General features: G+C 42.7%; 1 pseudogene; it reads left to right on the top strand.

Moving 5' to 3' along the window:
* Window positions 1-6,349: 6,349 nt before the first annotated feature.
* LOC102996052 (histone deacetylase complex subunit SAP25-like) lies at window positions 6,350-7,245 on the top strand (annotated as a pseudogene).
* Window positions 7,246-13,400: the final 6,155 nt, after the last annotated feature.

The following is a 13,400-nucleotide window of genomic DNA, read 5'->3' as shown; positions in this document are numbered from 1 at the left end:
GGTTAAAGGAGCAGCTGATTCGGGGCCTCTGGCTCACTCAGTTCAGGGGGAGGGAGGGGTACGGATGCGGGGCGAGCCTGCAGCCGCAGACGCTGCCGTGCCGTTGCACCAGCCTGAGGCATGCTGTGCGTTCTCCCCTGGAAGTTGTCCCTGGATCACAGGGCCCTGGCAGTGGCGGGCTGCGTAGGCTCCTGGGAGGGGAGGTGTGGATAGTGACCTGTGCTCGCACACAGCCTTCTTGGTGGCGGCAGCAGCGGCCTTGGCATCTCATGCCCGTCTCTGGGGTCCGCGCTGATAGCCGCGGCTCGCGCCCGTCTCTGGAGCTCCTTTAAAGCAGCGCTCTGAATCCCCTCTCCTCGTGCACCAGGAAACAAAGAGGCAAGAAAAAGTCTCCTGCCTCTTCGACAGCTCCAGACTTTTTCCCGGACTCAAATACTCTCCTGCCTCTTCGACAGCTCCAGACTTTTTCCCGGACTCCCTCCTGGCTAGCCATGGTGCGCTAACCCCTTCAGGCTTTGTTCACGCCACCAACCCCAGTCCTCTCCCTGGGAAGCCTGAGCCTCAGCTCCCAGCCCCCGCCCTTCCCGGCCGGTGAGCAGACAAGCCTCTCAGGCTGGTGAGTGCTGGTCGGCACCAATCCTCTGTGCGGGGATCTCTCCGCTTTGCCCTCCGCACCCCTGTTGCTGTGCTCTCCTTCGCGGCTCCGAAGCTTCCCCCCTCCACCACCTGCAGTCTCCGCCCACGAAGGGGCTTCCTAGTGTGTGGAAACCTTTCCTCCTTCACAGCTCCCTCCCACTGGTGCAGGTCCCATCCCTATACTTTTGTCTCTGTTTATTCTTTTTTCTTTTGCCCTACCCAGGTACGTGGGGAGTTTCTTCCCTTTTGGGAGGTCTGAGGTCTTCTGCCAGCATTCAGTGGGTGTTCTGGAGTTGTTCCACGTGTAGATGTATTTCTGATGTATCTGTGGGAAGGAAGGTGATCTCCGTGTCTTACTCTTCTGCCATCTTCCACAACTCCCTCTATTTTTTTCTTCCCTTCTTCCCTTTTTCTTTGTAAATTCATGATGCTCCATTGTGGTATGCTTTGATTCTCTTCTCTTTACCTCTTGTTTATCTTTTATAGACTTTGTGGTTCCCATGAGGTTTATATAAAACATCTTATAGGTGTTAATGGTATAATTACCCTGCTAACAATTTAAATTTTATCACATACAAAATCTCTACACTTTTACTCCCCACTTTCACATTTTTGATAACACCATTTACATGTTTTATTGTGTCTCCATTAACAAATTGTTGAACTTATTGGTATTTTTATTACTTTTGCCCTTTAACCTTCATTTTAGAGTTAAATAGTAGCACATCACCATTTTACAGTATTAAGGTATTCTGAATCTGACTATATGCTTACTTTTACCAGTGTGTTATATATTTTTATATATTTTGATGTAACTAATTAATATCCTTTTGTTTCAGCTTGAAAACTCCTTTTAGCAGTCTTTATAATGCAGGTTTAATGATGATGAATTCCCTCAGCTTTTCTTTGTTAGCGAAGGTCTTCATTTCACCCTTCAACTCTGAAGGTGAATTTTGCTGGATAAATTAATCTTGATTGGCAGTTTCTTTCTTTTAACACTTCAAATATATCAGTCCATTCTCTCTTGTACTGTAAGGTCTCTGCTGAGACAACTGCTGATAGCCTTATGGGGGTTCCATTTTATGAGAGAAATTTTTCTTCTCTTGCTGCTTTTTAAATTCTCTCTTTGTATTTGGTTTTAGACAATTTTTATTATTATGCGTCTTGGAGAAGAACATTTTGCGTTGAAATTTTGAAGTGACCTATTAGCTTGAATTTGGATGTCCAAATCTGTCCTCATGGCTGGAAAGTTCTCAGCCATTATTTGGTTAAATAAGCTTTTTACTCCTTTCTCCCTGTCTTCCCCTCTTGGGGCTCCAATAATGTGTACACTATTTCCTTTGATGGTATTCCGTATCTATCGTAGGCTTTATTTATTCCTTCTCATTCTTTTGTTGTTGTTGTTCTAATTATATAATCTTAATTGATCTGTCTTCAAGCTTCTAGCTCACTGATTCTCACTTCTACTTGTTCAAGTTTCATGTGAACTCTCTATTGAATTCTTCACTTCAGTCATTGTATTCTTCATTCCAAAATTTCTGTTTGGTTCTGTTTTCTGTTTTTGTTGTTGTTGAGGTTTTCATTTTGTTCTTGTGTTGTTTTCTCCGTATTGTTAAATTGTTTATCTGTGTTCTCTTTTAGCTCTCTGCGAGTTTGTAGAACAATTATTTTGAATTATCTGTTGTGCAATTTCTGGATCTCCTTTTCTTTGGAGCCAGTTACTGGAGGTCTACTATATTACTTTCATGGCATTTTGTTTCCCTGATACTTTGTGACCCCTATAGCCTTGTGTAGCTGTCTGTACATTTGAAGAAACAGTTACCCCTTAACGACTTCATGGGCTGATTTAAGTAAGGGAAGCCTGTCACCTGCAGATGGAGGCACAATGGACTATGCTGTAACCATGGGTCTAGTGGCTCAGGGCGCCAGGTGCAGGAGTGTGTGGCAGCATTGGGTCCAAGGGAGTATGATGTCTCTGTGGCTCAGCCACTAAGGTTCACAGTATCAACAATTGTGTGGTCCTTGGCAAGCACTGCGGGGGTTCTGCAGTGGCTGCAATTGCTATTGGTCTCCTAAGTGGTGCCTCAAGGACTAGTAACTAAGGACCAGGGCAGGCATCAGTGGTGGCTGGAGCCAGTGGTGTGCCCACACTTGGTTGCAGGGCCCAGCTGCAAGTGTCTATGTAGTAGGGTAGGTCACTTGTAGACGTACTCCTAGTAATGGTGGGTCAGAGTCGGTAGCAGGGGCCAGGGCCAACTATGGGCTTAGTGGCATCTGCTAAAAACATGGGTGTCAGCATGCTTTCCCTTGACTTCACACTCTCCCCTCTGGTATGCATACTGCAGCGGTGACCATTGACAGGGCTGGGGGACATGCATGTCCATAGATGGAGGGGGTAGCTATAGCCAGGTACGGTGGTGTGAGCCAGTGACTGAAGGCAGGGCCTGATCTGGACCTGAAGCAGCTGCAGGGGCCCCGGGTGTGCTGTGCTCTCCTGTGGCTGCATTCTCTCCCATTTGCACGCACACTGCAAGGGAAGGTGGTGATGAGAGTTGGGCTGGGGCTTGCAGGTACAGAGCTGGAAGGCCTCTCTACAGGTAGGTGCTGCGGCACTGGCTAATGTCAAGAAGGCAGGGCATGATCAGGGCTTGTAGTCAGCTGTGGGGACCTTAGATGTTGTTTTGCTCTCCTCTGGCCACACACTCTGGGTGTGCACAGTGTAGTGAGGGCCAGTGACGGGTCAGGCTGGGGGCTATGTATAGGTGGGCACCAGTCAGGGACAGAAGGCCCCTTGTGTGTCATACTCCCATGAGGGGGATAACACATTATATGCACTGACTGAAAGAATATAAAGTCTTGTATTATTGATCCTGAAAATACTTTGTTCCAGCTTCAGTTGATGATGAGTGCTCTGATATTCTAAGAAAGCCTGTTTATTTTTTTGTTTATGCCCTTTTGATTTAAACTCAGATTATGTCAGAAAATCTTGAAGGGGCGTCACCACCTCGTAATCCTCTAACTAACCTTTGCTCTTTCCTCAAGCTGTGGAGGAAGCTGAAAAAGTGTCCTGTCAAGCTACTGGGCACTCCGTCATTTAGACACTTACATCCACATTAAAACTGACATGTAGAAATGCCTTTCACTGCCAGCACTTTCTTGCCCTTTTCTCCCCCTCACTTCCCCCATCTCAGTTCCTTCCATGCAGTCTGAATCATCTCATTTATAATTAGGAGGTGAAAAGGGCAAATAAAAAAACAACGTAGGATTTTAACACATCATTGGCATTGGATATAAGTGCCAGTGATGTACCAAAATAACTGAATGCACAGTTTCCAAATTGGTGCATGGATGTTCAGTACTTGCTGCCCATTCTTGTTTGCATTTCAACCTTCTACATAATGACACCCCATGATAGGATCTGAAATACCAAAAGTTTTGCTTGCATAGTCATTATTGGAATTCTGAAAATCTATGTATGTTCTCATGCATATTTAAATGTTTCAAATATGGTATTATGTGTTATATTCTAAAAGATAGTACATAATAAATATTATAGAAGAGTATGATGAATTATTAACAAATATTTTGTGACAAAACTTGTTAACTATGTTTTGACTATTTATTGAATCATGCACACCCAATTTTAAAGAAAATCACACAAAAATTTGTTGGTTGGTTTTGTCCAAAGTGAAAAGATTGACAAAATGTAGTTCATGAGAACATGCTAATTATATTTAGAAAAAAATCAGTATCATTATACTCTACTGCTTTGGTTGTTCCAAATTCAGAATATTTATCATGAGCTCAGATTCACCCCCATCAGAATATGTATAAGATGGGAAAAGAGAGGAAGACCTACAGGACTAGAAAGACTTCTCCCCATACCAATACTTATAAAATTTTTGACTGCCCTGGAAATTTTATAACCCAGCTAAGGGTGTTATCATTAGATTTGGAATGGGTGAAAGGTATGCTTTCCTTTTGAAGGAGGGAGAAAGGTGATTGTGAACACAGATACATACATTGGCCAGCAGTTTTAGAAAAAGGATGGGTGGGTCTGGAAACCAATGAGGGATTATGCTACCAGGCATGTGTTATCTTTTCTAACTGCATATTTAAAAATGGGAAGTAAACTCCAGATAAATCTGTGGACCCACTGGATACATCAGGAAACAGAGTCAGGCCAGAAGCCTCTTTACCACCAACCCTCAAAAGTCCCCACCTTGACTGAGAGACTTCCTGGGTTTAGTGCAACTCGGAGCCAGGGTCCAATAACCCCAAGTATTCCTAGTTCCCTTTCTGAAATGCAGACTTACCCAAGCTAAGGTCCCCCCGTCCCTTTGAGGAAGGAAAGGAGGAGGATTTTACACTTGTGTACACACTTGTGACGGGGTAGCAGGGTGCTGCCCCAAGAGGACCTGCCATCATCCCCTCCTACAAAGGTTGTCTGCAGAGCTTTCCAAGGAGGTTGCTGCTTCCCTCACCAAATATTCCTCCATGATTTTGTGAAACGTGTCCTCTGAACAACCCCCAGGAGATGGGTGAGCAAGTCACACATTAGACATCTACTCCATCATTCCATTTCCCTAAATCATTGGATTTATTCCTCTACTTCATAAGAAGGAAATTGCACACTTCAACTTCATTTAATGTAAACCAGTATGACATCCAGGTTTTAGTCAACTGTGTAAGCAAATTGTGAGGGTCTTTCCCAGTTGCTCAAGCTAACATATGGAATCCAGAATGCCTGATAAGTACACCCATGTTGATACATTTGGCCATTCCAATATTATTTTCTTCCACCCTGGGCAATTACACTTAGATTCCATTTCTGCACATGTATATATTAATTTCTGCTGATGTAAACTTACCACATTTTACAGTTTTTTCAGTTTGTAAATGGGCTCCTTCCAGGTCAGACTTGGTAATCATTTCCCTTGATTAGGTTGGATTTGACTCTAGCATGGTTCTGCAGGCCATGAGGGATAGCAAGAGTGGATCATTTGGAAACAAGCTTTCCCCTGAGATGTAAGGTCATTACGCTATCCTCGTGCTGGGAGAAGCTCCTTCCTCAGAAAGGGGAGGAGGAGCAGGATCTGCTGGTGAGGAAGGCTTAAAGGGATTTGTAAGGTCAGGATACCCAGATTCATCTGAATTGCTTTCATTCCAGTTCTCAGGGCTCCATCCTTTTCCTATCAGCCCCTAATATGCACATAAGAAATTTGACAAGGATGAGAAATCAACTTGAATCATAACTTGGAGCTAAAAGAGATTAACTTATGATAATCATAGAATTCCCTTCCCCCATTCTCTTAGCTCTGCCTGGAGGTGTTCATTTTCATTGCACCATTTCCCCAATGCAATAAAAAGTAGTTAGCATAGTCCACGGTACCAATGGCAGAATTCCCATCATAACAGTCTTTTGAAACAGTCCCTTACTTTCCAAAGTCTTCTGTTTAATAGGCATATTATTTCCAGCAACATCTGGGGCTGTGCCTTAAAAAAAAAAAAGTCCCCATTGTGGACATTGTAGGTTTGGGGGATAATTAAAGTAATGAAGTACCCTGAAAGGTGGATCGCAACCTGGGCTTGCAGGGACGTGCAGGGCAGCACGGGCCACTGAGAGAGGCTGGGCCCAAGTGGAAGCTGGGAGGGGCCAGGCGGGTGAGGCGGGCAGTGTGGGGCCCTGCCTAGCCCACCCCCCAGACACCGCATGTTGCCCTGGGTCCCCCGGCAGTGCGGCCCGGGTGAAGAGCAAGCGCCCGAGGAACAAGGCCCCTCGGCGGTCAGCGACCCCGGCCAGGCCAGGGACTCTGGAGAGGAAGCCCTGGGGGAGCCAAGAACTTCCCCACCGGACAGTCCTCAGCCCTGGTACCAAAGGCCTTCCTGGATCCAGAAAGAGCAGCTCCTGCCTTGGTCGCCCCCAGGCCTCACTGCCAAGCGGTCCCCGGGAACCCCAGTTCCCCCCTACCCCCAGATGACCTGGGAGGGTGGCCCCGTCAAGGATGACCCTGCTACCGTCCTGGGACCCCAACTATGAGGCTCAAGCGGGACCTCGTCTGGTGCGGGGGCCCAGCTGTGGGTCAGGCACCTCCTTCTTAGGCAAGACCTTGTGCCGTCCCTCATTCTGGCCTCTGTACGAGGCAGCAGCGTGAGGCAGAGGCCTCAGGCCCGTCTAGCAGGACATCAGAGTGGAGAGCAGGTGCCCAGGGATGCAGGGTTCCTGATGATGTGCTATGAAGATGTCTTTCTTTCTGACCCTGCGCTGCCCTGTGGGCAGCGTGTTCCCCTGTACCTGTCTCAGGGCCCTCAGCAGGTGACGGGCTCTCTGAAGATGCTGCCCCCAACCCCAGTTATGTCCCCCGGGTCCTCCCCACTCCATCCTCTGGCTGCTCCACCGCCTGGCTCAGAGGGCCTGAGCTGATCTCCTTCACTGGCCTCCTGCAGATGAGCCAGGGGGAGCCAAGACCCAGCTCCCCAGGGGCTCCCATACACCCTGCTGACCCTCCAGATGCTGCCTCTGACCACCCAGGTACCAGTGGTGGCCAGAGCTGTTCTCACTGCATGGACCCATCTCTCCCATGGGCCCCAGGCAGCCAAGGTCCATAGCCCCTCCAGGGGCAGAGTGGGCCCCCTACTTCGCCAGGCAGGTTCTGTTGACAGTAAAACAGTGTTGGTTTGTAAAGTAATGAAGTAAATGCTAGTGTTCTCTACCCAGAAGTTACCCATCTCAGTATGTTGGGTTTCAAAAGTAATTTTTTTTTTTGGACACTTGGCCTAAACTTCCGAGTTTTGCCACCAAACAGTAGGACATCAGCTCTGAAGAGGCTCAATCTAAATTCTTTGACTAATGTAAATATCAGAGAAAGCGCAATCTAGCATATAAATCAGTTTCTTATATACTGATTATAATTTATTCATTAAAAATATGCTGTTATTTTAAGAACAAAATCACAAGTACATCACTAAAAAAAGGGTGTTTAGGCCAATGCAACTTGTGCCCTTGTGACCATCCTCTGGGATCATCAGAGACTTCCTTACAATGTTCCCTGAGGCTCTGAGCTTTCTGGCTGTGCCCTTTGTCTTAATCCATCAGGTTCTTTCTATGTATGGCCAATATAAGGTTTCAATAGATTATAAACAGTGCATATAAACAGTGCATTTTACTGGAAAGAAGACATTAATTTTCATCCTTGGCATTTCTAATTATCTCTGGAGTTATTCTCCATTCACATTTGACAAAGGATGTTTAAGACTGCTTTTCTGCTTCTAGTAGCAATCTCCTATATCCCATCTCTGTTTTCTTTCCAATCCTTAGGGTTAAAAAAGTTAATGTATTTCTTGTTTCTTCCTGAAAAATTGAAAAATGTAGGATTGTGTTTGTAGACTCAACTTCCTCGTGGTGGTCTGTTGCAAGCAATAGAGAGTTCCCTTGCAAACAGTACTAAGGATTTCATTATTTGTGACTTATGATCCTCACCAATGCTGCTTTTACATAGATTACTGAAGAAAATATAATATGTGGTCTACTATTTCCAAATAGTTTTATTCTGTCAACCAAGTTTCCGAACAAAAGTCAGAACCAGTCTTCTCCCTTAAATATTTTTAAAGTATATAAAAATAAAATAACATACACAAAATAATGGAATTGCTTTATTAAAAATGGAAAATATCATGTAAAACTTTGAGGTAGAATTATATGAAGAAAAATGTAGAACAGATTTGCTGTATATAAGTATTACTTTCAAGTATTCTCTAGAATTATAAAGGAACAGATTTTAATATCTCATGTTACAGGATATGATGGTCCAGGCAATACTTATGTAATCTAGTCTTAGAGATGAAATCTCATCTTGGATAAATTCATCAATACTGAGTCCTTACAAATAAGATCTTGCAAATAAAAAAATAAACCAAAAATAAAAATCCCCACTAGTTAATTTTTCACTATCACCTGCTAGACCCTCTTTATCTTTTAAAATATCTGTGGTTTAAATGAGTCTGGAATTTTAATTTTTTACAACATATTTTCTGGGTTTAATTAACATTCAGTAAAGTCTTTAATGTTTAAGAGTGGTTTGATTATGGGAAATATGTTATCGCCTTCCAAATCCAGGAACATAAAACTGTCTTTAAACACATTTAAATAAAATTAGAATACTTTAAAAATTGCACCCCAAAGTGTGTGTTTTTATGAGCTGTGAGTAACTTAAGAGGCTCAGCGGCTTTGTCTTGAACAGATGCGTGAGAACAATCTGAGAGAGTACATCTAACAGTGAGACAGCAAATGATGAAATTATGTATGTATTTATAGTACTTATATTGTTCACTAGCTCTTTATATAACTACCTTTTCACTTTGGGACTTTTTTCATTGCGTATGTTGTGATCTTATCTGTTTGCTTTTCTTTGGGGACAATGGGTTATTTAGTATCTCTTTTAAAAATGTGTTTAGGGTGTGCATTTTAACAGCCTTGTCTAGTTGCATTATTTGCATGATTTGCTCCCTGTAACATCTCTCCCTTATGCAGCAAACAAAGAAAATAATTTGGGACTTGGGTATAAGTGAGAGAATCTTGTGCTACAGATGGTTATAGGACAAAGCAGGAGAAGTTTAAGTACCTTAAATGGCTTTTGCCAGAAATTCTTGCTTGTTTTCTTTTCTTTTTGGATTTATCATAAAATTAATAATATTAAGCATTTCTACTACAAACTATAGTTTACTGCAAGCCTTTACTTTGGAGACACAATTCTTAGTGCTTCATATACATATACATATAGACATTATTGTATTCAATCCTCACAGTGATGTTCAAGGAGATGCTGTTGTTCTCTTTTTCACAGATGAAGAAACTGAGATGCAGAGAGGATGAGCAGTTTTTTCATAATCACATGGTCAGAGCATGAAAGAACTAAGAAAGTAGCCCAGTTCTATATGACTGAAAACCCTGTGCAATTAATGACCCTCAGAGCACGTAAGCAGTAGATATAAAAATTGGTCCATATTTTGCAAGGGCTTGAGGTAGAGATGGAAACAATAGTGACAGTAGTAACAGGAGTAATGACAGTAATAATAACACTGCACAATTTGCCATTTGGGACCAGCAAAGGGCCATGAGTCAATCTAGGGACTTCACGTAAAGTGTATTTATCTTCCTTATGACCCTGAGGAATGGTGTTATTATTCCCATTTTAAGATCACAAAATTAAAGTCAGGAAAGTTAGGAATCTCACTCAAAGTTACATAGCTAGTACATTACAGATGCAGGAGTCCAGCTGAGAACTGGATTCTAAATATATTCTATACTTAATCTTCTGCCCCATTGTAAGCTGCATTTCTTCTTTACTTGTGATTTCATCTAAGAAAATCTTCCTGTTGGAATAGTGCTGTGGTTTTTTCCCCTAATCCTAGTATAATGTGACACATACTGCACAATGATTGGAGATATCATTATATCTACAGACCTATTCATCAATTTGTTTCTGTTAAATAAAAAACTTTCTGAAAATAGTGGAGAAGGGCTGGATGCAGGTGTGGAAATCTTCCACGTAAGCCAAAAATCTTTTAACAAATGATAATATTCTCATGGGACAAGGATAAAAAATGGGCCATTACGTCACCAAAATTCTGAGACTTCTCGTAATACTAACGGAAAATAGAACCAAAGAAATGTAGTTATTACTAAGGGCCCCATCTGAAGGCAGGAAGGATTTAACAATATGAAGTCACATGCAGGCCAAATTATTTGGTAGCAACCTTGGAATACTGAAGCTACCAATGCCCAGGATCTGAATCAAGAGGAAACAGACCATTTTTTCAAAGATTTCTTAGAGATCTGAAGGAAAGAATCTTTGACTTGTAAAGTTCAATGTTTGGATTAAAATTTATCAGGTTGCATCTGTGAAGCTTTCCATTTTGGGTCAAAGAAAAAAGTATGTCTCTGTGTGTACGTGTGTGTGTGTGTGTGTGTGTGTGTGTGTGTGTGCACGCACATACTATATTAGTCTGCTTGGGCTGCCACAACAAAATACCACCGACTAGGTGGCTTAAACAGCAAAAATTTATTTCCCACAGTTCTGGAGGCTTGGAAGTCCAAGATCAAGTTGCCATGAGGTATGTTTTGTTCCAAGGCCTTCTCTTGGCTCACCGAAGGTGGCTGCCATCTTCCTGTGGGCTCAAATGGCCTCTTCGTAGGAACAGGAAAGAAATCTCGCTAGTATCTCATCTTATAAATGCAGTAATCCAATCAAGAAGGTCTCACCCTTATGACCTCATCTAACCCTATTACCTCCCAAAGACCCCATCTCCAAATGCCATCATACTAAGGGTTAGGTCTTGAACACAGGCATTTGGGGGTGGGGGGGACACAAGCATTCAGTCCATAACACTCTGCCCCGGCCTTCCAAAATTTGTATCCTTCTCATACGCAAAATACGTTCATTCTATCCCAACAAACAGCCCCAAAAGTCTTAGCTCATTCTAGTATCCATCTAAAGTCAAAGTCTCATCTAGATATCATCTAAAATCAGATATGGGGGAGACATGAGGTGCAATTCATCCTGAGGTTAAATTCCTCTCCGGCTGTGAACCTGTGAAAGCAAACAAGTTATGTGCTTCCAAAATACAAGGGGCCATCATAGGGTAGATATTCCCATTCCAAAACAGAGAAATAGGAAAGAAGGAAGAGGTGAAGGGGCCCAAGCAAGTCCAAAATGTAGGAAGGCAAATTCCACTAGGTCTTAGGGCTGGAGAATAATCCTCTTTGCTTTCCAGGTCCAGTGGGGCAGCAGCATCACCCCCAGGGCTCGGCTCATGTGTTTCTGTCTACACACCTGAAATCAAGGTGGCGGCAGCAGACTTGGCCCTCCCCCCTGCCCCGGGCCTGTGAACTCTGTGCTTCTGGTGGGAGTGGCAACCCACATGATCCCTCAATCACCTTTGGGATCCTTCTTCCCTTCCTGAGGGAGAGCTCACATTCACAGCTGAATAGCCCTACAATCCCACCTTGTAAAATCTACAAAGTCTGACTGCCTTCCTTCATCCTGTCCCACTTTCTTCCCCACTTTAGTTCAAACTGGCAGTGAATCTGCTGGTATAACCCCATCTCGATTCTTGGCTTATTAAATTCATGAGTCACACCATGATCTCTTTATCAAATCATTTTCAACCACACCCTTAGTATTCTCTTCAGAACCAGCTTTCTCATTTTTTTTTTTTTTTTTTTTTTTTTGCAATATGGAGAAGCTGAAAATTTCCCTATCTTCAAGTTCTGGTTCCTTTTTGCTTAACAATTCCTTCTTCAATTCATCTCTCTCCTTTCACATTTTACTATAAGTGATCAGGAGGAATGAAGCCACACTTGCAATACTTTGCATACAAATCTTAGCTAAATATCTAATTTCATCACTCACAAGTGCTACCTTCCATAAAAGACTAGAACACAGTTCGGTCAAGTTCTTTGCCACCTTATAACAAGGATCATTTTTCCTCCATGTTCCAATAACATGGTTCTCATTTGTGTCTGAGTCCTCACCCTTAACATCCGTATTTCTAGTATGCAACTCAAAATTCTCCCAGCCTCTGTTCATTATTCAATTCCACATGTTTTGGTATTCATTACAGCAGCACCCCACTTCTCAGCACCAAAATCTGTCTTAACTCAGGCTGCTATAAAGAATACCATAGATTGAGTAACTTAAACACAGAAATTTATGTCTCACATCTCTGAAGTCTGGAGGTCCAAGCATTGTTGAGGTCTAATGAGAGCTCTCTTCCTGGCTGGTAGAGAGCAACCTTCTCACTCTGATCTGTATATGCAATCTATATACATGGTGGGAAGAGAGTGTGAGCAAGCTCTCTGGTTTCTCTTTTCATAGGAGCACTAATCCCATCTTGAGTGTCCCTCCCTTTTGACTTTATCTAAATCTAATCACCTCCCAAAGGCCTCATCTCCAAATACCACCACATTGGAGGTTAGGGCTTCAACATATGCATTTCGGGGAGACAGCAGCATTCAGTCCATAATATACAAACATACATACACATATATTTACATGTGTTGATAGATTATACATATTCTAGCTACATATTCTGCTAACTATAGATGCAGAAATAGCATTAGTAGAATCAAGTATAAAAATAGAAGTGATGACATCTCCTTTCACTCTTTACTTATATATAGCACATAAGCTGTTTTTGAAACAGCTGGCAGAAGTGTTACTTTTTCTTCTTAGTGTGAAACTTAGTTAGACTTAGCATGGTGAAATCAGTCATTTGTTCCTAATCAGCATTACAGATAGGCTGACAGCAAAAGCACCCAAAATTGAGGCCCCTGCATCTCTTTACAGGAGACTGAGCAAAACCCCACAGCATTATCTTAAACTTTAAATTTGACATCCACTGGCCTTTGTAGAAACAACCCTCTCAATTTTTTTTAAGGGTATTAGATAGTAATTCCATTTCCAGCATGTTTCTGTGGAAGTAAATTATGGATATGTAAAAATGTATATCTCTCTGTGTATATCCACTCTAGTAGTATTTACATTAGTAAAACAGTTGAGGTGTCAAATGGTAGGGAATGTTTAAATAAACCACAGCGCAGCAACGTATCAAATGCTATGGAGTCATTAAAGTGATAATTTTATTTAAACAAATGAGAGACTAGAAATTTTTTTTTAAAAAGTCAAAAGATGAGATTAGGGCTTCCCTGGTGGCACAGTGGTTGAGAGTCCGCCTGCCGATGCAGGGGACACGGGTTCGTGCCC

The sequence above is a fragment of the Physeter macrocephalus genome, chromosome 11 (assembly GCF_002837175.3).
Source record: "Physeter macrocephalus isolate SW-GA chromosome 11, ASM283717v5, whole genome shotgun sequence".
NCBI lineage: Eukaryota > Metazoa > Chordata > Mammalia > Artiodactyla > Physeteridae > Physeter > Physeter macrocephalus.
This window is presented reverse-complemented; position numbering and strand designations above follow the sequence as displayed.